The sequence below is a fragment of the Macaca mulatta genome, chromosome 9 (genome assembly GCF_049350105.2).
Source record: "Macaca mulatta isolate MMU2019108-1 chromosome 9, T2T-MMU8v2.0, whole genome shotgun sequence".
NCBI lineage: Eukaryota > Metazoa > Chordata > Mammalia > Primates > Cercopithecidae > Macaca > Macaca mulatta.
Window position 1 is genome coordinate 98825082 of NC_133414.1, and position 26781 is coordinate 98851862.

The 26781-nt window shown below is 38.4% G+C and overlaps 1 pseudogene; it reads left to right on the plus strand.

The window, feature by feature from the left end:
- The first annotated feature begins 2209 nt into the window (after window positions 1-2209).
- On the plus strand, window positions 2210-4942 carry LOC144331403 (protein MIX23 pseudogene; annotated as a pseudogene).
- Window positions 4943-26781: the final 21839 nt, after the last annotated feature.

Sequence of the window (26781 nt, forward strand, 5' to 3'; positions counted from 1 at the left end):
CTTCCCACCTGCTCACCACTCTGCCTTTGATTTCTCTGTTTTTACTGTGATCTAAAGAGTTCTCTGTATTTTGAGTTCAGAAAGGTATTGTTGAAACTTTAGCAACTGTTACCTTTTATCTAGCATATTCTTTGTATTAGAACTTTGGTACCTCATAATTGGATTTTGTTGCTAAAAATCTTCACCTTATATTTTAAAAACTTTTTTTATATTTAAGGCAAATATTAGTGATACTTTATTTATATAAAATAACATATTTACTTTTTAAATAAACTTATTTTTAAAAACAGAAACTAATCATCAAAACAGGTGTTACCTAGACATGACAAATATCAGAAGACTAACAGATAAGGGGGAAACACCTATCTAACACACTGGCTGAAACACAGCAAGCCCACAGTAAGTATTTGATGAATGAGAAAAGAAGAAAAACTACTACTCGCTTATCAAAAGTTTTTCTTTCTTCATCAATTGTATATGCCTTAAGACCAGTGCTATCTAACAGAAGAATTTTCTGTAATGTTAGAAAAGTTATTCTGTGCTGTCCAAGATGGTAAGTACCAACCCAGCCACATGTGACAGTTGAGCATTGGAAATGTGCCTACCGTTACTAGGCAACTAAATTCTTAATACTATTTAATTAGTTTAAATTTAAATGTATATAGCCACATGTCATTAGTGGCTACCATACTGGACAGTGTAGTTCCAGAAGATCACATTTCCACCTACACATTAAATCACCTAAAGAGTTTCAAAATATGTCAAAGCCCAGATGCCATTCTAGACCTACTAAATTAGGACCTCAAGCTGCTGTACCCAGGCATTGGGCTTTTTTGTTGTTGTTGCTTTTGTTTGTTTACCTTTTAATTATGGGAAGTTTACTTTTTCTTTAATTTGTCTTTTATATTTAAAAAAAATAAACAAATAAGAAAAATATTGTCTACTAGGTGCGGAATCCAGTCTTATCTCCTTGGTAAAATCCATGGAAAATCTGATTTCTTACTCAAGACCTATGCCCTTGTGGTAAATCAATTGACTAGATTAAACATATTTCCAAATGAACTTCTTATGATTTCAGTTTTTTCACTTGATCAATTTGAATACTGATGGTTTTGCTTCTTGTAGGTCATTTAACTCTCACATATCCTCTGTGAGATAGGCAGAGCAGAACAAAATATTCTATGGAGGAAGATTCATGTGGCAGGTGAGGGGCAAAATTAAAAGTCAGGCCTTCTGGTGGCTAGTGCAGTGTTATTTTTATTCCACAGTGAGGCAAACAGCTATTAGAGCAAAATAAATTAATACAGTGTTAAGGCTGGAAGTTCTTTCCTTTCTTCTGTTTACATTTACCATTCTAAATATGGAGACTGGAAAACACATTTCCAAATCTATTAAAGGGTAATGTTTTATAAATAGAACACTGGTGTCTAATGTTATATGTTTAGTTAAACTTGATTTTACTCAGTCAAAAGTAGGAAATCCTGGATCTATCAAAAATAAACAGGTATACATTGAAAATGTATATCAAAAGCTATAAACATGGCCATTCCCTTTGATCCAGTAATCCTGGGTCTTGAAATCTGTCATAAGATGCAACCAGAGATCAATTAGTAAATAGTATATATAATTAATGATTTAATTACAGAGTTATCTAAAGTCTTAGAAGCATAGTTATGTTCAACAATAGGGGAAGAATTAAATACATGATAATGTATCCTTACAATGAAATATTATGCTGTAATTCAAAAAATCTCACGTTTTAATACCAACTAATGACACTAGAAATTGTATTAATGTTAAATGTTAAAAAGATAAAAAATTTTATATAGTACAATAACACACATGCGTGTAGAATTTAAAAGGACCAAAAGTAAAGTTTTAGAGCAACAGAATTTCTTCATCCATTCTTAGTAGGTACAAGTTAAAATAACAACTTTAAAAATAGCATGGTATTTTGAGAAAAACATGAGCATACTCTTTGATCCAATAATTCCACTACTAGGTATGCCCTGCAGATTTTTGCTTTTTAAACTGAGTTTTGATGAATGAATAGGTTTTGAAAATCAATTTAGTATGTAGCAAGTAGCATTATTTTTTAATAAACCAGTGTGCATAAAAACATACTAAGGGATAATATTTTCTCATGAATTACTTGTTTCAGTTATCCACACACATATGTGTGTTTCAGCGTTGTGACATAAAATGTATTACTTTGGCCATGATTAAGAGAGCTTTTAAGCCTTTGAAACTCTTGTACATATGCCCTAAGAAAGTAATCTTACCAGCATACAAGTATGGAATGTTCATAATGACTCAAAACAAACTTCGAATTCCACTAATAGTGGAAGAGTTTATACAATATTTAGTATATTTGTCCCCCAACTCGCTAAATGCCAATAAAGACAGTAATTGTAACAACAACAATGACAAATGTGCCCAAACATTTTCAAACACCCCTCTGGGGAAAAGGGGATGTTACCATCCTCTATTGACAATTTCAGGCTAATATTTTGTAAGCACTCAACTATTACTTGTTGAATAAATTATTAACTAATACATAGGTAAATAAAATAGTTTGTGCCTGTGCTGATAAGAACTACTGGTTTCTAATGATTAACAGGATTGAATTAGACTAAAGTGTGATTGGACCCTGAGTTTTACAATGAAACTTATGGCATTATTTGTTTAATTTCTGGAAGAGTTCTTTATTCAACCACCTTTTCAGTTGTTATTCAAAAAATATTTATCTAGCGTTCACCATGGATTAGCTCTTCCAAAGGATAGTCAAGGTTCTTGGCCTCAAGAAGTTTACATTCTACAGAAAACCTATTAACTGAGGAGCACATGTATGGTAGGATTTTCCTCTTCTGCATATAGTAAATAGTGCTCTTCACATACTATTCTATACCCAGCCTCACTTCATCCTTTCCAGTTGCTCATGTAGAAGAAGAAATCAGAGAACCTGTCTTTTCCAAGGTCTACAAGTAGGAAATCAATGTAAGCTAAGCAGTTTAAAGCATCTCATTTTTTCTGGTCCAACATGGCGGCACCCAGCGGCGATGTGAATTGTGAGGTGTTTCGTAAGTTCCAGGAATTATTCAAGGTGATGAGGAACATTGATAACAGAACAGTGCATGAGTTAAACACTATGGTTCCCACAGCTTCCTTTGCAGGGAAAAAATTGATGCCAGCCAAACCTATAAACAATTTTATGAGTTTTTGATAGCAGCTCATGCCAGTAGGGAAAGAGCCATAAAACAATTGTCTAGTCCAGACCTCAGCAGTAGTAAAAAACTTCCAAGAGGAGAAAGATAAAAATTTGGATGATTTAACATTACTAAAGCAACTTAGAAAAGAGCAGAAAAAGTTGAAATGGATGCAGTGAGAACCGAATGTTGAAGAGTGGTAAATGAAAAGATCTGGAAGGTGTTTAACAAATACTGCCAAATTCACTTCAAGCCTCCAAATGTGTCTGGAATTGGTGGGTTCTAGGTCTCACTGACTTCAAGAATGAAGCTGCGGACCCTTGCGGCGAGTGTTACAGTTCTTAAAGATGGTGTGTCCGGAGTTTGTTCCTTCAGATGTGTCTGGAGCTTCTTCCTTCTGGTGGGCTCGTGGTCTCGCTGTCAGGAGTGAAGCTGCAGACCTTCGTGGTGAGTGTTACCGCTCTTAAAGGCAGCGCGTCTGGAATTGTTCGTTCTTCCCAGTGGATTCGTGGTCTGGTTGGCTTCAGGAGTGAAGCTGCAGACCGTCGCAGTCTCGTTCGCTTCAAGAGTAAAGCTGCAGACCTTCCCGGTGAGTGCTACAGCTCATAAAGGCAGCATGGACCCAAAGAGTGAGCAGCAGCAAGATTTATTGCAAAGAGCAAAAGAACCAAGCTTCCACAGTGTGGAAGGAGACCCTAGCGGGTTGCCACTGCTGACTCCCCCAGCCTGCTTTTATTCCCCTTATCTGACCCCACCCACATCGTGCTGATTGGCCCATTTTACAGAGTGCTGATTGGTCTCTTTTACAGAGAGCTGATTGGTCTGTTTTGACAGAGTGCTAATTAGTGCATTTACAATTCTTGAGCTAGACACAGAGGTGTTGCTAGACAGAAAAGTTCTCCAAGTCCCCACTAGGTTAGCTAGACACAGAGTTAGCTAGATACAGAGTACCCATTGGTGTATTTACAAACCCTGAGCTAGACACAGAGTGCTAATTGGTACGTTTACAATCCTTGAGCTAGACACAGAGTGCTGCTAGACAGAAAAGTTCTCCAAGTCCCCACTACGTTAGCTAGACACAGAGTTAGCTAGATACAGAGTACCCATTGGTGTATTTACAAACCCTGAGCTAGACACAGAGTACTGATTGGTGTATTTACAAACCTTGAACTAGACAGAGTGCTGATTGGTGTATTTACGATTCTCTAGCTAGACATAAAAGTTCTCCAAGTCCCCACCAGATTAGCTAGATACAGAGTGCTGATTGGTGCACATACAATCCTCCCGCTAGACATAAAAGTTTTCCAAGCCCCATCCGGCTCAAGAGCCCAGCTGGCTTCACCTAGTGGATCCTGCACCCTGGGTGCAGGCGGAGCTGCCCTCCAGTCCCGAGCCACGCCTGCACTCCTCAGCCCTTGGGCTGTGATGGGACCGGGCGCCACGGAGCAGGGAGCAGTGCCCGTCAGGGAGGCTGGGGCCGCCCTGGAGCCCACAGCAGGGCAGGAGCTTAGACATAGCGGGCTGCAGGTCCCAAGCCCCGCCCCACAGGGAGGCAGCTAAGGCTCAGCAAGAATTGGAGCACAGCGCCAGGGAGCCGGCACTGCTGGGGGACCCGATGCACCCTCTGCAGCTGCTGGCCCGGTGCTAAGCCCCTCGCTGTGCTGGGCCAGCAGCGACAGCTGGCCGCTCTGTGTGCGGGGCCAGGGGAGCCCGTGCCTGCACCCGCGTCCACTGGAACTCACACTGGCCCACTAGCGCCACGTGCAGCCCCAGTTCCAGCCTGCGCCTCTCCCTCCACACCTCCCCGCAGCAGAGGGAGGCAGCTCCAGCCTCAGCCAGCCCAGAGAGGGGCTCCCATGGTGCCGTGGCAGACTGAAGGGCTCCTCAAGCGCCGCCAGAGTGGACGCCGAGGCCGAGAAGGCGCTGAGAGTGAGGGCTGCTAGCACATTGTCACCTCTCACAAAGAATGAAGAAAGAGATACTTTTTTAAAAAGGACCAGATCATCTCATAAGAGCTAAGTATGACATATAATCAATAAGACAAGCTTCCTGGGATGATTTCTGAGCCAACAGTGTGAGACCTGTTGTTAATTTCAGCCCTACTTAGTCAAGACCTCAAGTATAAATAATTTTGATAATTATGGAGAAATCAACTGCTAGTTTATACTGATCCTGTTAAAAATTGTTTGAAACTATTAAAATAATTTTCTGACTCAGTGTACAATTTTAAAAATCTCATCTCAAATAATCAGAAAATTGTATTTCCCAAATTCCTTTCATACTTATAAACACTAAAGCAGCATAGATTCAGAAATAGCACAACTGTAATTTTGGATGGGCAAATTGCTGTATATGTACTAAAGAAATGAAATAACAAAATCAATGAAGATGATTCATAGCTCTCGACTGTGATGTGGTGATGATCTAAATAGCCTAACTCTAGGTTATAATGAAGGATAAATGTCAATAAGGCAAATACAACACATGAACTGCATTTTAAAACTCCAGCCCTTGGCAAAGGAATCTCTTCACCCTCCCTCCCATACCCTCTCCCATATGTATAAGAACATAGTCACACAATTAAATTTTGGGTGTTATTCTCGATAAGGTGTACTTCAAGTAATTACAAAGCAACAGAAAAAAAATAGTTTATCTTACTGAACATTAAATCACAAGCTGTTGCAGAATTATGAACAATTTATTTCAATAGTAAGGCAAGAATACATATTTGGAACTTCATAGAAGTCCATACTACCCCAGATTCACTCAACATTCAACAAATTTTCTTTTTACTGAGCTTCTCCCTGTTTTGGGCTCCTAACACTCAGACCTCATGAGTAAGGATGCAGAATCCTGAGCAGGAAATTTTCTTTTTTCTTTTTTTTTTCAGACCAAGTCTCGCTCTGTCACCAGGCTGGCGTGCAGTAGCACGATCTCAGCTCACTGCCAGCTCCGCCTCCCAGGTTCACACCATTCTCCTGCCTCAGCCTCGCGAGTAGCTGGGACTACAGGTGCCCGCCACCACACTCAGCTTTTTTTTTTTTTTTTTTTTTTTTTTTTGTATTTTTTAGTAGAGATAGGGTTTGACCGTGTTAGCCAGCATGGTCTTGATCTCCTGCCCTTGTGATCCACCTGCCTCGGCCTCCCAAAATGTCGGGATTATAGGCGTGAGCCACTGCACCCGGCCCTGAGCAGGAAATTTTCAAATCTTGTACCTGGGGCTACACTAGCTCAATGTCCCTGGCTCAAAGTTCTGAAACTAGAAGTGATTAAGCATGAAATAGGTCTGTACTGGATACTGGATACTGGAGTATCTTACTTTTCTTATTTAAATAACTGTTTATCCACATGAGGTAAAAGTCCCTATTTCATAAACAGTTGATAAAGAAAATCTAACTCAAACTGGTTTAAGCAGAAGAGGGAATCTTCTGAAAAGTCCACAAACAAATAAATTTGACTTCTGACTTGACAGGGTTCAGGGTCTGAAAAGACGTCTTCGGTTCCCTGTGTCTGATATGTCAACTCTGTTAGTTTCCTTCTTAGATGCTACATGGTGAGCAAGATAGCTGCCCGCAATGCAGTTTCTTATATTTTCCCCTACACAATGAAAGTTCTGGACCTGACTCTCATTGGCCTATATTGGACCACAGACCAGAGGAATGCCCTTTCTGATTGGCCAGTCTGAATCACATGTTCTCCAGAGTTCTCATGACTCTGGATTCGATAAAGTCAACTTTAGTTAGGCTGAGAGTGGCAGAAAGGGTGGTTCTCCCAGAAGTTCGGATTAGCATTAACTAAAAGAAAGTAAAATACATACTAGGTAGCAAAAAAAAAAAGCACATATTCACTACAGATGACAAGCTTAGGTCTCCCAGGCAGTAAGAATTTCCATTTGTAAATAAGGTACTGCAGAGAAAGAGGTGTGGATTTGAAGTCAAAATTTCTTAATTCTAATGTTAGTTAGCTCAACTGGTTTTAGCTACATGAGAGGGGTCTTGTAAGAATTAAATAAGTATTTAGTGAAAGTGTTTCATTAACATTTAAATATTAATTTATAGTTAAATACTGTCATCATTACTCAAGAAGCTAAGAATATGTCCTTTGGAAAGGTATTTTTCAAATACCTGAGTTGACTGACAGAACCTCACTTTTGTTTAAGAAACCCAATCCCCTCAATAGTGTCATGTGCTTCATTAAGCTACAGTGGCAATGGCATCTTGTGGTGTTGCCATCTGCTAGATCCTTGGAGTCTTCTGGTCCAGCCAATAGACATGATTCAAGAAAGTAGGAAAAAAACACACTCTTAAGTGCTTTCCCTGAGAAGTAACACATGTCAATTTTGCTCATATTTCATTGGTCAGAACTGGACATACACGATCAAGATGAAAGTGATGGCAAATGTAGCCCCTGTCTGGACAACTACTTCTAAAAGATAAGTTTATTCCATGGAAGGTGGAACACACAACCAGCCATGTCTATTGCTACAGCCATGTTAACTGAAATGGCCGTCAACACTGACACAAACTCTTATCAAGGGAAAGGAAAGAAGGTGGAAATTCTTTAAGTCAAAACCATCAATTTCCTAGAGCTTCTATAGCAAATTGTTACAAACTTAGTGGCTTAAAAACGACAGAAATTAATACCTTCTCAGTTTTGGAGGCCAGAAGTCTAAAATCAATGTGCTGGCAGGGCTGTTCTCCTTCTGAAGGCTCCAAGGGAGACTCCTACCTTGCCTTGCCTCTTCCAGGTTTTGATGGTTTCAAGTATTGCTTGGCTTATAACTATACAACTTCATTCTCTGCCTCCATCTTCAGATGGTCTTCTCTTTGCGACTTCTTTTGCTCTTCTCTGTGTCTATGTCTTCTCTTCTAAAGACACTTTTCATTGGATACTTTGCATTTAACATTCATTAAGGCCTACCCTAGTCTAGGATGATCTAATTTGAAGATCCTTACCTTAATTACATCCTCAAATACAATTTTTCTAAGTTAAGTTAGATTGATAAATTCTGGGTGAACATACTTTTTCCACCCAGGAAAAAAAAATGGGAGGGGAAAAGGGGGGCACAATTCAAGCCACTACTTGTTTTTTGAGAGCCCTAGAATAGTTTAGGTTTAAGTGTATATTCTCCATCTTGGCCAAATAGGATGAGTTCACACAGTTTGATGTGTCACTGAGACGCTAAAAAAACTAATTCTTTACATGGAAAGGTAAAATTATTTTGTACAAAAACAATAGACATAATTGCTAGAAAACTACCTGCATTTTGTACAAGAGCAATAGACGTCATTGCTAGAGAACTATCTGCATATGGGAATTGATAACAATTATCAGTGCTACTTGTTCTGGTTTTTATTAATTTATTATACATCTTCATGTATGAGAGGCAGTGATAAAATATGCAAATAATTGAGAGAGACCTGGATTCAGATATTAGCTCAGATACTTCGTAGATAAGTGATCTTGGGAAAGTTACTTAAGCTTTGTATATGAGAAACTTTTGTATATGAGAAACCTTTGCTTTCTCATATACAACAGGGATGGCTGAATTGTATCACACAAGATGTGGCACGTCATCAATCGTAACAAATGTAACACTGTGGTGCTAGATGTTGATAGTGGGAGAGGTTGAACATATGTGGAAATGGGGGTATTTGGAAACTCTTCATACTTTCTGATGAATTTTGCATAAACTTAAAAGTGCTCTAAAAGCCAAAGTTTACTAATTTTAAAAAATCACAGTGAATTGCAGTGCATGATATACACAAAGTTTATACACACAAAAATATGCAATATTTAATCAGACCCTACTCACTGTCTATATAAATCATATTTTTCCTTTAAGTTCCATCTTAACAGTTACCCTCTAGAAATCCCTTTTATTCTGCCTTCCTATGTAGATCTTTCCTGTACCTGAAATCCCGTGTGCGTAACCCATAGGAAAAACAAATAATGTGTCCTCCAAAGATCTATTATTGTTTCAGGTTTTCACATAAAATGTCTTCAAAACTGTAAGTTTTTCTTTGAAGAATGGGATTATATTTTTCAGATGTTCTTGGTCTTTTTTAGCAGCTTGATGGTTTGCTTAATAAATGAGGCCTAACTAACCCCTAAAGTAAAAAAAAAAAAAAAATTACAATGTATCCAAACTATTTAAACTCATGTGAAAGAATCTTCCCCTTGAAAATAATGTCAGAATTAATCTTTAGATTTCTCACCATGTAAAGTGTAAATACTACAGCATCTGTGTGTGTGTTGATAGTATTTTATGCTTACATAAATATTTGTATACACAATTTAAATCTAAGGTTCCCCTTCCTAACCCACATCTTATTTTCTGTGCCAAATGATCAGTGTGTGGGATTAAATTTTCTAGGAGTAGCACACAGCTGTTAGGTGCCACAAATATATTGAGCTACAAAAGTCTATTTGAAGGCAACATTTCTGAAAAAGGCTCACCACCTCATCTGCGATAAGTCATAGAGACTTTCATTCATTATAATTAGGTTCAACAGCCAAATAAAATTACTACATTTAAGCCTGACAATTGAAGGTCATGTTCAAAGCTGGAGAGAGGACACAGTGGAACATATGAGAAGGAGTTTCTATAAAAACTTTCCCTTACTCTGTGGTGTTTTAACACACGTAGTCCATGGTTTGCTGCTGGTTATTTGTTTTAGTCCTACAGATGAAGAAAATAAAAATTCATTCCAGGTTGGGAGAATCTTACATTAGGAAAAACAATTAGCATTTTAAAATTATAAATAATTGTAACCATTAGACTTTATCGAATACCCACAAGTAGGGTAGTTTTAAAATATTCATGGGCAATAGGCAGGAGGCAGGCTTCTCTTTGAGACTTCAAATCTTCATTACATTAAATATATTAACCAGGCACACTGACTCATGCCTGTAATCCCAACACTTTGGGAGGCTAAGGTAGGAGGATTGCTTGAGGGCAGGAGTTCAAGACCAGCCTGGTCAACATAGTGAGACTCCATTTCTATTAAACAAACAAAATGACATTGAAACATACAACTGTGGCCAGGCACGGTGGCTCACACCTGTAATCCCAGCACTTTGGGAGGCCTAGGCAGGCGGATCATGAGGTCAGGAGACTGAGACCATCCTGGCTAACACGGTGAAACCCTGTCTCTACTAAAAATACAAAAATTAGCCTGGCGTGGTGGTGGGTGCCTGTAGTACCAGCTACTTGGGAGGATGAGGCAGGAGAATGGCATGAACCCAGGACGCAGAGCTTGCGGTGAGCGGAGATTGCGCCACTGCACTCCAGCCTGGGCGACAGAGCAAGACTTTGTCCCACACAAAAAAAACAAAAAACCTCTCAATAAATCAAAATTTTGAATTTTAAAAGGGGTTTTATAATTTTTATTAACACATTTATTCTAGATAAGCCCATGGAAATCTTGTAGGCTGTGAGCACTCAGCTTATATCACTAAATGAATAAATGCCTTGTTTACATCAGGTGATTTGCCAACATTGTCTCCTTTTAACACCCTTTAAGGTAGAAATTTTTTTCCCTTTTCCAAATGAGGAAACTGAGCTGGAAGAGTCTAATGAGCATTCCTAGGATCATGAGAGCAGTAAGGAGCAGAGTCAAGGTTCAAATCCAACTTAATCTGCCCTCTGTGCCCAGACTCTTTCCTGCCATCCTCTGCCCATCCAAATAATGTGGGTCTTGACATACCTCCTTAACTTTTATTGGACGCAAAACAATTTAATCAATATTTATTGTCTATAACTCAAGAGTAAATTAATTATCTGCCTTGGGACCACCCTGATTCATATGTAGGTATCTAACTTTTGACACAAGTGTCACATTTTTTCCTAACTACAACTGCAAACAACATGAGGGCACCTCCACCCTTATTGTCCCCTCCCCAGCATCTGGCCTGTATGGCATATATATGGGAAGCTTGGTAACATTGTTGAGGAACACACAACTTTCACTAACAATCAATGTCAAGTCCCTATGTGAAAGCCAAGTGAAGTCCCAGTTTTCTGTAAATATAATTCTACTGAGTTAAAACCAAAATTGTTATATAACAAATTATTCTATGTATCACGTTAAATTGTATACGTATAAATATTGTCCTGTAGAAGTTATCAGTACAGACTACTCTTTCTTCCCTTGAGGCTTGGGTAGAAGGGACCAATCTCATTAACAACTAAAGACAGATTGTATTTGAACATAGAGGGATAGAAGAAAGAGGAATGCTTTTCTGAGGAAGAGGATAATCCTCTGGCAGGTGGGAAAATCTTGATTTAAAGAGACTATGTCCCCAAAATATTCTAATATAGGGACAAATGTAGAGTCTATTTTTCCTTTAATTTTTTACAAATTAGTATTTTGACATAACTTCAGATTTAAGATGAAATTGCAAGAATTGTACAAAAAAATCCATGAATCCCTTACCCAGATTAGCCAAGTGTTAACATTTTACCATATTTGCTTTTACTTTCTCTCTCTCTCTCTCTCTCTCTGGGTGTATATATACATATGTATACACACACACATATACTTTTCTCTGAGTCTGAGGTTAAGTGTGAACATGATATTCCTTCATGCCTAAATATATCAGTGCAAAGCATTCTTAGATAACCACAATATAATTTTCACAGCTAGGAAATTAATATTAAAGCAATACCATTATCTAAACTACAAACTTTACTCAGATTTTGCCAATTGTCCCAATTAAATCCTTTATAGGAAAAAAAAAAGGCCCAGATCAATCATTGTATTTGGTTATATGTCTTAACCTGAAACTGTTTCTTGGTCTTTTTTTGTGTTTTATGACATTCACATTTTTAAGAGTACAAGTGGACAATTTGACTTTGTCTGATGTTTCTTCGTGATTTGATTCAGTTTTACACTATGGGCAGGACTCAAAAATGTCACGTTTTTCTCAATGCATCATATTAGAAGGCATTTGATGCCAATTTTCCCCATTAGTGGTGATGTTTACTCTAATAGGTATTAAGGTGATGATTGTGAGGTGTCTCTAGTAAAAAGTTACCATTTTTGCTTTGTAATTAATTGGGGTGTTGTGGGGAAATATAATGTCATTTTTAAAATATTATTTTAATTCTAGTATTATAAAGCAAGTGTTTTTGTCCTATTTGATCTTATTAGCATCGTATAAGCTATCCATAATCCTGAATTTTCAAGAGACTAAAAAAGTTGTATCTGGAACACACATGTGTTTTGAATGAGATGAATTACAGTGTATATATTCTATCCAAAACATGGACTTTTCTACATATTTTGAGGGCAAAAATGTTCTCATGGTTATAGGTTAATAGTTATTTAACCTATGTGGCATATGTTTTATGATAAAACATAAAAAATTGCCACTTTTATAATCATTCTTATTGTTCTTGAATCTAGGACCTTATTCACCCAAAACAATTTAGTTGACAACTAATTTTAATTTAATGTAAGGCAATATTTGTTAATATTTTCTAAGAAATGTTTATTTTGAAAAGGTGTCCATTAACAATCTTCTCCTAAAGACTTCAGTATAATCTAATTGTTGGGAGATAAATTCAGGATTGGGGATAGTTCATAATTATTGTGACCTCCAGTTGGATGAAGTAGCAAAATATTTGCCTTCAGATAGACGCTTCAGGAATCTTGTTACCTAATAAATAAATGTATGAGTTTGGCAAAGATCACCCTGGCTGCTCTATGGAAAATGAGTTAGAGAGGGAGAAGTGGTGGAAACAAGGAGACCACACAGGAGACTGTTCAATAATCCAATGAAGAGACTACAATTACACCAACTCAAGATATAAATCAGAGGCTGGATCAATAGGAATTCATGATCATGTGGATACAGGGACTAAGATACACGGAGATATCAGGACAACTGTCTGAATTAAATTTGAACAACAGTGTGAGGGTGGACAAGTTGCCAGTTACTAAGAAGGGACTACTAGGGAAGTAAAAGGAGTTTTGCACATGTTGCTTTTGAGATGTCATTGAGGCATCCCAGTGGACATAATCAAGAGGTCTTTGGAGGTACAAGGCTGGAGCACAGAAGAGACATTAAGGTGGAACAACTGTGCTTAGTGCTTCATTTATTAAGATTAATCTAGTACCATTTTTTGATCAGCTTCCATCAAATGTGATTTTTGTTTAAAACTCAAAACCACCATCTGAAACAGATGAAGTAAGCATTAACCAGTTTTATAGTGAGCTTGTACTCTTGTGATGGCAGAGCCAAATCAAGCAATAATAATCATATGTTTAGTTAGGCACTGTGCAAGCACTTTAAGTACACTCTCTCATTTAAATAAAATTTTTAAAGTAAAAAAGGGAGTCCTGTACTCACCATAGTAAAATATCACATGACTTTTCCATCATGAAAAATTTATTGACCTTTCTGTCCATGCACCAGCTTCTTTCTCTGAAAATGATCTATGTTCATACCACCATGCTGTCCTCCTCACCACCTCAAGCTTCCTTTTCCTGCCCTCCATCCATGTTGGTAAACACGGCCCAATTTGCTGTCCAGAATTGATTGTTCATGGAAAGGCAGGATGGAACCAAGCCAAAGTGGGACCAAAGTTTTTCTCCAGAGATTTATGATCAGAGTCAAAGATTCCAACTCAGTCTAGGTGCTCTCTGAAACCAAGGAACATAAACCGAGGAAAAGGTTGCATGTCTTTGTTCTACACTGTGGGCAAAGAACATCATAAAAAACTGCTCAGCAAGAGAGGCCACACGAAGCTGATCCAAAGAGATCAGTGAGGATGAGATTGCGGGGGTTCTGACTCCTGAGGGACAGTCATATTTCCATCCTCTGACCCACGCAATAGCCCAGTATCCTTACCTTGCTCAATTGGAGCTGAATTTCCATTACTTGCACTTGCCAAGGCTGATCTGGCTACTCTACTGCTGAGTGCCCAATCTGTCAGTAGCAGAAATCCACACTGAGTCCTCAATATGGACCATTTCCTAGGTTGATCAGCCAGCTTCCTGATGGCAAGTGGATTACACTGGAGCATTTATTTTATGGAAAGGGCAGTGTTTTGTTCTCACTGGAATAGACATTTAATCTGGAGTTGGATTTGCCTTCTCTGCTTCTTCCAAAACTACCAACCATAACCTTATCCACCATCATAGTATTTCACACAGCATTGCTTCTGATCAAGGAAATCACTTCACAGCTAATGAAGTGCAGTAATGGGCCCACGCCTATAGGATTCACTGGTTTCACCAGGTTCCCCACCATCCTGAAGCAGCTAGCTTGATAGAATAGTGGAATACTTTGGCCAGGCATGGTGGCTCACACCTGTAATCCCAGCACTTTGGGAGGCTGAGGTGGGCTGATCACAAGGTCAGGAGATCGAGACCATCCTGGCTAACACGGTGAAACCCTGTCTCTACTGAAAAATAAAAAAAATAAACAAAATTAGCCAGACGTGGTGGCGGGCACCTGTAGTCCCACCTACTCAGGAGGCTGAGACAGGTGAATGGTGTGAACCCAGGAGGTGGAGCCTGCAGTGAACCGAGATCGTACCACTGCACTCCAGCCTGGGCGACAGAGTGAGATTCCGTCTCAAAAAAAAAAAAAAAAAAAAAAAAAAAACAGTGGAATGCTTTTTGAAGACTCAGTTTCAGTGCCAATTATATGACAATACCTCCAAGAGGCTATCTATGCTCTGAAGCAGCATCCAATATATGATACGGTTTCTCCCATGGCCAGGATTCATGGGTCCCAAGAATCAATTGGTAGAAATGGCACAACTCATATTACCCCTGGTGATATACTAGCACAATGGTTGCTTCCTATCCCTGCAACCTTATGTTCTGCTGGTATAGACGTATTAGCTCCAATGGAAGAAATATTTTTACTAGGAAACACAGCAATAATTTCATTGAAATAGAAGTTAAGACGACCATTAACTAGTCACCTTGGGCTCCTCCTGACTCTGAATTAACAGGCAAGGAAGGGAGCTACTGTGTAGGATGGGGTAATCAGTCCCGGTTACCAAGGGGAAATTGGACTGCTGCTACACATGGGAGGCAAGGAAGAGTATGTCTTAAACATTGGAGATCTTTTAGGGTGTTTCTTAGTACTACCCTGTTCTTTGATTAAAGCCAATGCAAAACCACAACATCACAATTCAGGTAGGACTGCTAAGGGCCCAGACTCTTCAAAAATAATGGGAATTTTACTTGGTTGTGTTTTTCACCTACCAGGCAAAGAACCATGACCAACTGATTACTGAGAACAAAGGAAATATGGAATGTATACTAGCAGAAGATAGTTACAAATGACAGCTATAACCATGTGTCTCCTTACAGAAATGAGGACTGTAATTGTTATGAGTATTTCTTCCTTATTTTCTTATAAATATGTTTGTATGTATATGTGTATATATATGTATTCATGTATGTATCTGTATATATATGAAGCAAATATTGTGTTTTCTTCCTCTCTTATTCCCTTATCATCTAACATAAGATATATTAATAATAGTTGATTTTATATCACCATATTTAAGTTATATTATGAAGAGTGAACACCATCAATTTGAAAAATCCTGTCAGGCAGGGCACAGAGCCTCACGCCTATAATCCCAGCACTTTGGGAGGCCGAGGCGGGTGGATCACCTGAGATCAAGAGTTCAAGACCAGCCTGACCAACATGGAGAAACTCATCTCTACAAAAACACAAAATTAGCTGGGCATGGTGGCGCATGCCTGTAATCCCAGATACTCAGGAGGCTGAGGCAGGAGAATCACTTGAACTCAGGAGGTGGAGGTTGCCGTGAGCTGAGATCATGCCATTGCACCCCAGCCTTGGGAACAAGAGCAAAAGTCCATCTCAAAAACAAACAAACAAAAACAAAAACAAAAACCTGGCAATATCAAGCGTTAAGAAGTGGATCAGCTTGAGCTCTTATACATTATGATGGAATGTAAAAATGGTACAGCCACTTGGAGAAGAGTTTGGCATTTATCTATACTTGCCATGTGGCCCAATAATCCCACTCCTAGATATTTATCCTGGAGAAATAAAAGCTTATATTAAGCATAAAAACTCTTCTGCAAATACTTATAATAATAGTATTCATAACTACTCCCACCAGGAAATAACCCAAATGTCCTTCAGTACATGCATGTGTAAACCATAGGTACATGCATGCAATGGAATACTACACAGTAATAAAAAGGAATGATCAATACATTCAGCAATATGAAGGAACCTCACATGCACTGTGATGAGCAAAATGTTATATACTCTATCATTCCATTTATATGGCCTTCTGGAAAAGGCAAAACTATAAAGATGGAGAACAGATTAGTGGTTATCTAGGGTTAGGGTTGGGGAAAGGTTCTGACTACAAAGCAGCAGCATGAGGGAATTTTTTGAAGGTGAAGCTAACTGTTCTATATCCCGATTGTGGCAGCAGTAGTTACAAAACTCTATGGATTCGCTAAAACTCACAGAGCTGTACAACAAGTAAAAAGTGAATTTTAATGACATATTTTAAAAGTATCATTAAAAGGATTTTAAGCAAGGTAATATGTTTTAGAATGAATCAGTGTGAAGAATGGATTAGATCAGATGTATCAAACACCAGAGACATGAAATTTGCCTGGGGCTGTTGCATTAATCCAGTAGCGATTAAGGTTAACTAGGGTAGTGATAGCGAGGATGGAGAGAAGTGGATGGGTTTGAGGGTTTGAGAGACACTACATAGTAAAATTTGCAGACTATGATGATTAAGAGATAATACTCATGTTTTTGACTTAAGCAAGTGTCATTCACCAGGACAAAACTGGATACAGAAAGATTTTAGAGAGAGAACAGTTGCTCAGTTTGGAATACATTAAGGTTTGTGATATAATTGTGTGTTTCTAGGCAGATAGTTACACAGTACCATGGCTGAACTAAAATACTTCTCTTCTATCCAAGTAATGGTGCTGAGGAGTGACGTAATATACTATAATTATATAACTGACATTTCCAGGAACCCAAAGCAGTTCATGAAAAATGCAACGTGTATCTTCTCAGTTCATTGAATTATTCCTCCTGGAAACATTTTCAGCTTGGGACCTGGAGCCTGTTCACATCAATTTGTTGTCCACACAAAGGTGCAAAAACTGATGAGTAGAGTTTGAATAACAAGGGCAATTCCTTAGCCCCCTACAGTAGCTTGAATCTCTAGCTCGTGCCAGTTTTCAGCTCCACTGAGAGCATGCTCTTCTGCCTAAAGAAACAAAAAATACTGAGAGGAGGACAGATGTTTTCAAAAGTCCTTGAAAGCCTTTCTCCAATAATGTGGCTAAGGTAGCCTTTAATTTTACAGCTCAAGAACAATGAGGGAAAACATATTTGCCTCTTGTCACATAATATTTCTCAGTAGGATTAATTATGGTTGTGGTACTTAATACTTCAAATCACTGGTTGAGTTTTTGTTCTCATTAGTGCTGAAAGAATTGATATGATGCCTGCCCTGCAGATCTAGATGTTGTCATTTTCCCACCACCCCTCCCAACAAAGCAAAAAATGAGCCAGTTAAGTATAGGGGTTCTCAAAGCCACAGATGACAATACTTGGTCCTATGTTGTTTTGAATTATTTTAATTGTTCATTTGTATAGATCTGGTCTTCAAGAAAATCATGTCCTTTAAGAAGCATGTTTGCTCTTTCTGTTGACTCCTTCCCTGTCCTTTGTGCAGTGCTGGACACGCATTCTGAATTCAAAAAGTACCAAAAAAGTACTGTGATACACAGTAATGAACCTTAAAATGTTCTTGGTTGAGCTTTACTTTGAGTTAATGTTTAAGTCTCCTTCTTTCCCCATCTTATCGCCTGTTCCTATCATGCTCTACCCCGGACCCCAACTCACATACAAACTATTTTTTTTTACTTCTACATCTCTTTGTCTCACTCTTTCCCAGGTTCCTAAAGGCAAGGGGGAGCCTGTTACAAATCTTAGAGAATGAGTTAATTTCCTTATGACAGATGTTTTCAATATGTCTCAGAGCTCCAGCTGATCCTAATTGGGATTTAGAGTTTGCCTGATTGTGAGGAACTAGTGGTTTCACTGAGAGTTGTCCTTTTTAGAGAAGTAGGGGAAGGATAACAGGACCCAGAGGATAAAATTTTATGTGTGCATAGGCTTATGGCAGAGGGGAAAGTGAAGCAATAAAGAGAACAGGATGGCATTGGTTCCCTAGGCCAGAGCCTAGACTAGGTCTGATTCCTGGGAAGATGGGAAGTTATAGTAGTTGTGCCATAAACACAACTACTTATAATAATTCTTGAATGACTTTATGAGTCATAGAACCCAAACAGAGATGTTTTGTGGGAAAAGTAATCAATTCTAAACCTTCCTTTAATACCCTAACAGCTTTCCACAAACATCACAAAAGGAGCTTCTAGGGTATGACTCTAGGAATTCCATCCTCATGAAAACATGAGACTGAATAAGTAGGAGATAATCAGGTAAAGACTTGGAGGGTCAGGAGGACATTTCAGGCAAAACAGACATCTTAAGCAAAAGCACAAGATACAGCTCAATGTTTGGGAGAATCTCAAATAACTCATTATTGATGCAGCTTGATGTTACAAGACATGGAGTAGCAAGTGTAAGAATAAAGAATAGGCAAGTCCTGCTTGCGATGCCTAAAAGCTAGGATTCCATCTTATAAAACAGGGATTGCCAACTCTAGTCCAGTGGTTGTGGCTGCCTGAAGGTCTGAGTGAAGAAGTCTGGGGTAGCATTTAGACTCAACAGGATCAGAGGCAAGAGAGGCAAGTGATAGCACATATGCGAGGTTTTGATGTTCCTGTTTTGGCAATGAGGAGCCATTGATAGTTCTTTGCCCCCAGCAAATGAGACCTCAAAGGCATATATTATACAACATCAGAGTATACTTATTGTTTAATAAATTTGGCCTTTTTTTAAGATCCTGAGAGATCACTGATTATTTTAATCACATATATTGTGCTCTCCTCATTCTGTCAAGGTCTTCTGGTAAGGTTGAAACATATGCTGATTTAGCCAATAATATCAGCCGTTTCTGAGTCTTTAAAAATTGATCTGCACAAAGTTTAGATGAGGTCTATAGTCCTTAATCCTTCCATTTCAGTGTGACCTGCAAACTAATGAGTCTCTCAAAAGTTGCTTTGAGTAGATCTGCCAATTAGCAAATCACTTTATTATCTTAGGTGCTAACCCCAGATTAATTCCATCAACTTGACTTCTCATCTTTTCTGTTTTTACTTGGGTTCTCCTGAGATTTTAAGTCAAGGAAGAATCTCCACTTAAATATACTCAATAATAAACTAGCCAAACTAAAAGAGAGTGACTTAAAACATTCTATTACTTTAAAAGTTACCTTTAATACTATTATATAATGCAGATGTTAGAGGGAGGAGAGGGCATCACTAAACCTGACTTTTGCAGGTTTGAGGTACACAGTCTGGAGATCTCACTGAGCAATGGCATATTGAACCGTAACAGAAATTCAGAGGACAAAGAATGTAAGAGGAACAGACAACTGACTTAGATTAGCAAAATGTGGCTCTGGACATGTGAAGCTCAGCTTGTATTATATCATTCTAAAAGTATATATTCAGAACTGATCAATTGCCTGTCCATAATAGCTTCTTTTTAACTACATTATAAATAAAATTTTAAGATTTTATCATATAGTAAATAATCACAAATTTTTAATATTATGGTAGGCTTTCCTTTCCAGCCATATTTTTATCTTTATTGCTCACCACTGAGTTTCCTGTTTTTCTTACATTTTAGTGCATAACATTGGATATAACTGTCAAGGCTGGCAAATTTTAATTTTTTGACTTTTTAATTTTTCTCAATTATTTGGATACTCTCACGCTGCCAGCAGTTTTCTAGAGTTTTCCATTTGGGTACTCCACCCTCAGCTCACAGATTGCACTTGATTCCTCTATACCAGCATCCTCATCATATTGGCTTTCATTCTAAGACTTTTTGCTCACTGTAGCAAGATAGCTGCCATAGTCCAAGCATCATTATCTCACATGACAGTATCCCAAAGAGGAAGAAAGGGGACAAGGACAAAGTGTAATTTCACCCAATTTTGTCTAGGGGAAAAAGCTCTTTAAGAGGTCACACAGGTGACATTCCATTACTTTTCATAGGCCAAAAATGAGTCAAATGGCCATGCGGTGCAGAAGAATATAGATAAATGAGTATGTGGCAGAAATGGATGGGATTGCCAAGACTAAAATAACCAATTCATAGCTCTTCCTTTTGAACTAGACACATGGCTCCTCCAAACAATTTCTAGATATTATTTATCAAGAGAAAAATTAGGAATGGCTTTTGGCCAGGCAATCAAAAATTTCTGACACATTACTCCATTAAAGGAATGGATATAATGTGGAGGTGAAGGGTTTTCTTGATTTAGAAATTTGGTAGATAATAGAGAATGGTGGAAGATGAGCAAGTTGAGTTGAGAGAAGAGAGATGATTTTCATTTGGGGCTCATCAAATTTGAAATGCCTGTGGTGCATTGAGGTGGATGTGTCCAAGAAGATGGGGGACACAAGGAACCAGATCTTAGGAAAAAGTTGTGTGCAGAAGAGAGACTTGAGATCCAGCAGTATAACTAATGATAGTTGAAGCGCTAGGTTTGAATGTAACCAGTGAGGGGAAGTATAAAGAGACAGATGACAGAGGAACTAGTATGAAATGCCAATCAATAATTTAAGAATGGGAAAAGAAATTCAGATATGGAACGCAGCTTGGAAAGATATGACAGAGATAAGAGAAAAACCAGATGGGGGTAATGTCATGAAAATCCACAAAGACTTCCAAAAAAGGACTGAAAAAGAGAGTCAAATGCTGCAGAAAAGTCAAACAAGATGAAAGTAGAAAACAATGAGATGACTTGGGCAATTAGGGCATGTTGTTGCATAGCAGTATTTTCAACAGAATGATTAAGAAAATAGCCAAATCATAGTGGGTTGAATAGCAAATGAGAATCAAGGAAAAGGAGAAAAGTATTTAACTAGTTACCACACATACACTCCAGTTGTCACTAAGGTTTATGATATCTTAATTTTTAAAAAGAATGAAAACGGTAGAAATGTTAGTCACTATGATTTTTTCTGCATGCCTTTTCAGCATAATCATCGATAGTATCTAATCTGTCTACCCACAGACAGATGTATGTATTTAGTATGTATGTATGTATTTAGTATGAATTTTTCAATTTCATAAATACTATCATTCAACTTGAGATCTAATCCTAACTTCAATCCTTACTAGCTTTGTGACTTATGTGGTTCGTCCAAAGGTCACACATCTAGTCTGTAAGATAATTCAAAATCCATATTCTTCACAATAGAGAATTCTGGTGAGCCTATTGAAGTGAGTCAGTTCCCACTTAATAAGTGACAATGTGACTTTAATTTTTCCACATGAATCTATCTACCTCCCCTTCCACAGTGCAACAGACAAAATAAGGGCTATGAGAGAAGATATTGAATATATATATATATATATATATACACACACATACACACACACATATATTCATAATATATGTAGTTATGTTCAATGTTATTCATATATATCCAGAATTCTACCAGAGATAGAAGTCAAGAGGGTAGTCTCCATATTCCTGAGGATGAGAAACTCATTCCCTCCTCCCATCCAGCTATCCCCTCTCCTAGAATTTCCAACCAGTTATAGCTGAGAAACAGATAAACTATTAAACAGAGAAGCTCTCCAACAAAGGGCTGTGTGAGAGAGGAGTGTAACTCAGTGGTGCCAATAATATAAATCCATCACATAAGGCCAAGCATGGTGGCACATGCCTGTAATCCCAGCATCTTGGGAGGCCAAGGCAGGTAAACTCCTTGAGCCCAGGAGTTCAAGGCTAGCCTGGGCAGCATGGTAAAACCCTGTCCCTACAAAAAGTACAAAAAACTAGCCAGGTGTGCTGGCACCTGCCTGTGGTCCCAGCTACTCAGGAGGCTGAGGTGGGAGGATCCCTTGAGCCCAGGAAACAGAGGTTGCAGTGAGCTGAGTTGCATGCCACTGTACTCCAGCCTTGGCAATAGAGCAAGGTCCTGTCTCAAAAAAAAATAATAAATAATAATAAATTAATTAATCATACGCAGACTTCACTGGTTGTGATACATTCATTGTTAAGGCTTTCAAAATAACATCATCTTAGATAATAAGCAGTATGTTAATTATGTCATTAAAGTAAAAAATGTGGGGGGAAAGTTCTACACATTCATTTGAAGTCAATCATTTATATTTTAAATGGTTGAGATGTGTAACTTAGGAAACTTTTGCATTGAAATAGAGCAAACAAATTATTACAAAGCATTTCAAAAGGAAAAAGATTGTTATCTGAAATTTTGGCTACTCTTTATTGGTTTTCCATAGCAATTGGCTTGTCCTTGCATTTTACTTTCTCTCTTCTACTAGTGAAGAAACAAAAATGACAGCAGCTAATGCCAGGTCCTTTGAGCTGTTGCTCTATAACAAAGTAATTTAGGGAGGCAGAAAGGGGATGGAGTCAACTTTTATGAGAAAACTGCTCATGTTTTCCTCTCATAGAACTTTTCCATTCAGATGTTTTATGACAACTACAGTCTCTAAGGACTAACTCTACAAAGACTGATACTTTAAAATAAGATTTCCCTTATTACTTAATCATTGCAATCTGACAATAAAACCATCCGCCTGTAATGAGCCAGCTCTGCAAACCACTCAAGTCCAAAGAACTGAATGTCTGAAAGAACTCATTGTGTTATCCTGGGATGCCAAATTTGACTTTCAGACAGAAACTTAGTGTCTGACTTTTCTTATACCATCAGTGGGATAAGACACTTTCCTACTTTTTTTCTCTACTATGGGCATCTAATTTTTTTAATCTGGTTTATTTTACATTAAATGATGAAATAATCATGTTCAGAAGCCCTTAGGGTAATATAGGTTTTCACATGTGCTAAACTGTTGCTGTTCTACAGCCACAATAGCAATTATTTCTGAGATTTATTGGGCTGTTATGCTAGGTAGTATGCTTCATATGCAGTTTACTCTTGAATACATGCAAGAATCTTACAGAGTAGGAAATATTATTTTCTTTATTTTACAGAAAAGAAAACTGAGGCTTAAAGCCATTGAATAAGCTGCCCAAGTCAGAGTTATTAAGTGGCAGTAGTAGGACTCAAACTCAGGTATTTTGAGGTCAGAGTTTAACAGTCCCCAACCCTTATTACAAATAAAACATACAAACATAAATTACTATAATCAATGAGAACTCTCACTTAGAAGGCCACATAAATAGTTAATAAGTTAATGCAGGCCGGGCGCGAGTGGCTCACGCCTGTAATCCCAGCACTTTGGGAGGCCAAGGTGGGCAGATCATGAGGTCAGGAGATCGAGACCATCCTGGCTAACATGGTGAAACCCTGTCTCTACTAAAAATACAAAAAAAATTAGCTGGGCGTGGTGGCGGGCGCCTGTAGTCCCAGCTACTCAGGAGGCTGAGGCAGGAGAATGGTGTGAACCTGGGAGGTGGAGCTTGCAGTGAGCCTAGATCGTGCCACTGCACTCCAGCCTGGGCAACAGAGCGAGACTCCGTCTCAAAAAAAAAAAAAAAAAAAAAAAAAGGTTAATGCAACATCAAAAAGAAGACTAATTAATATTTATTTAAACAATATAGAGCATTCAAGATATCTGTAAATATGAACTTTTTTCATTTTTAATATATGTTGAAAAATAAACAAGAAATTAAGCAGATGACTTTAGGTCAGGACTATTTTAAAGGAACCAAATCTTGGTAAGTAGACCCTGTTATACTAAGTACTAGGGAAGTTTTGAAACACTTTTGCAAAGGAGAAGTATTTATGCCCAGTTCATTTAGTTTTTAAAGACTCAATTAAAAAAATAAAAATATTCATTTTGTTATTAGTGACAGACTTTCTAAATAAAACATCTGTTTCCTGAGCTGATGCTTCATAACCAGGTTAACAGGATCCTTGTGTCACACATGGTTATAAAATGACCAAGTGAAGGTCTATCATTGGCCCAGCCATAATGGAACAACACAGTAAGACCAAAGTCATGGTCTCTGTAGTGCAGAACTTCATAAGTTTGATTTTGTTTAAATTTGAATAAACAACGTGTTTCCAGTCGCTCTTATCTTCAAGTCAGTGATTAGCAATACATTTGAACTTTTGCCAATTTTACACATAGAATCCAGTATAAAGTTTATGGTTATAGTCATAATGAGCTTCCTGTCTTACCTAAACTAATAATTAAAAGTTGTCCCCAAAATAATTTTCATCAGGCCATTTTATTTTTTCTTCTAGATCATTCTCAAGATGGTTCTCCTCCTAGGGGAAGGTAATTCCTTCTTTTGGGAAGATTGGGGTATGAAATATCCACCATGCAAGAAAATACTTCAATTAGTATCACTTGACTAAGAAGAAATTGCTCTGATCCAGTGGTCAACTATACCTCTGTTATTCCTCTTTCCCTGTATGTTCCCTTAGGAATGCCAAGCAACTAACTAATATTGAGGCTCTAAAGATATGCACCTGAAGCGGGCAATGACAAGACACTTTCCATCTGTACCAAAGCTCTGACCTGGCCAGGCATAGTGGTTCATGCCTGTAATTCTAACATTTTGAGAGGCTGAGGTAGTGGGTCACTTGAGCCCAGAAGTTTGAGACCAGCCTGGGCAACATAGCAAGACCCAGTCTCTACAAATCTACAAAAATTAGCTGGGTGTAGTGGTTCACGCCTGTAGTCCTAGCTACTCAGGAGGCCGAAGTGGGAGGATCACCTGAGCCTGGGAGGTTGAGCCTACAGTGAGCCATGATCGTGCCACTGCACTCTAGCCTGGTGACAGAGCGAGATCCTGTTTAAAAAAAAAAAAAAAAAAAAATCTGACTGGGGCAGGAGGAAAGACTAATTCAACACAAAATTGTAAGAGAAGAGACCAATAGTCTATTGTAATTGAAAATATAGTAAAACATAAGAGCTAAATCATGAATTTTTAATCAGAAAGGCCTAGATTTTCATCCTGGCTCTACAGCTTAGCCGTGGGGGTTGCTAATAAACGAAAGAGGAAAGGGGACTATGACCAGTGAACTGAGTCACATCCTCACTTTGTATATCTGAGAATATTAATTCCTGGTGTGGCAAAGATATGAAGGTGAAAGAAGTCTCAGTGGGCATAGAATCATGAAGCCAAAGTGCTTAGGGGATGGAAACCAGGTTCAGAAAAGTCCCTGGGAATGAGAAAAACAATATGCCTGTGTTCAAGTCTTCAGGGAAAGGCCAAATAGGAGGATGTTAAATGAGGGCAGGTGACATCAGTGCTAATTTGAAGATGGTGGTTTTAAAAGAGGATGAACTTCTAGCATGGAAATGGATAATAATACTAATATCCAACATATAATTAGCATTTGAAACCTGCTAGAAACGAAGTGCTTTATATGTATCATCATGTTTAAGCTTTGCAGTCTTGAAAGGCATATACTCTCCTTACACGTACTGTACTGATGCAGACAGGAATATCCTAAGAGTGGAAGTACTTAGCCCAACGGCACAGAGGTTGTAAATGGTGGAACTGGGATTCACACCCAGGCTGATTCCAGATCCTTTTCTTTCACCCACAGCCATACTGATGCCTCCATATAATAAATCCGGGGAACAATGAGAGAGGCATGCTCTAGTCATTGAGGAAGGGGCTTTCTCTCTAATGACAGTAATGAGCTGCCAAGCTTTAGGAAGGATAGGAAGAGATGGGAAGATAAAAATGTAGAGGATAAGAGGAATGTGACAGGATAAAGTTATTAATTTGTGAGGGTTCACAGCTTTCCTCCTTTTCTTTCCTCTGATCTCTGAGGAGAGCAAGCACAAGTCATCAGAGAAGAATTATATTCACTAAAGGGACTTTAATGTGAGCAAAGAAAATCTGGGGGCTATAAGTATCATACAAGAAGAGAGCTTAGATTATATGTTTACTTTTGGGGAAGGTTGATGGAAATTGGGATCAGGAGAGAGGAGAGGGGGAGTAAGTGAGAGTGACCACAAAGTTTACAACCCAAGCTAAGGCACTTTTGCAAGTGGAAAGGGGTGGCATTAATTTTTATGATGAACCAACAGGTACAAAGCCCTGGACATTTGATCACTCTAGCCAAAGTCCCCTCTAGTCACCTCTTGGTGCTTCCACTGTCTGTTGAAATTAAAACAGTAAGACCCATCCTGAGGTTAGACATACTACAGAATCCAATGGGGAAGAAAGTTTGATCAGAGTTGGTGTGGACAACCTTGGCCCCACTAAAGAGAAAAGATTGAAATTCGTTTTCTGGCCATGTTTGTGTGTGTGTGTGTGTGTGTGTGTGTGTGTGTGAGGAAGAACATCTTTATTTATTATTTGTATAAATGTGTGGGCTATAAGTGCAATTTTGTTACATGCATAGATTGCATAGTAGTCAAGTCAGAGTTCTTAGAGTATCCATCATCCAAATAAGGCATGTAATATCCATTAGTAATTTCTCATCAT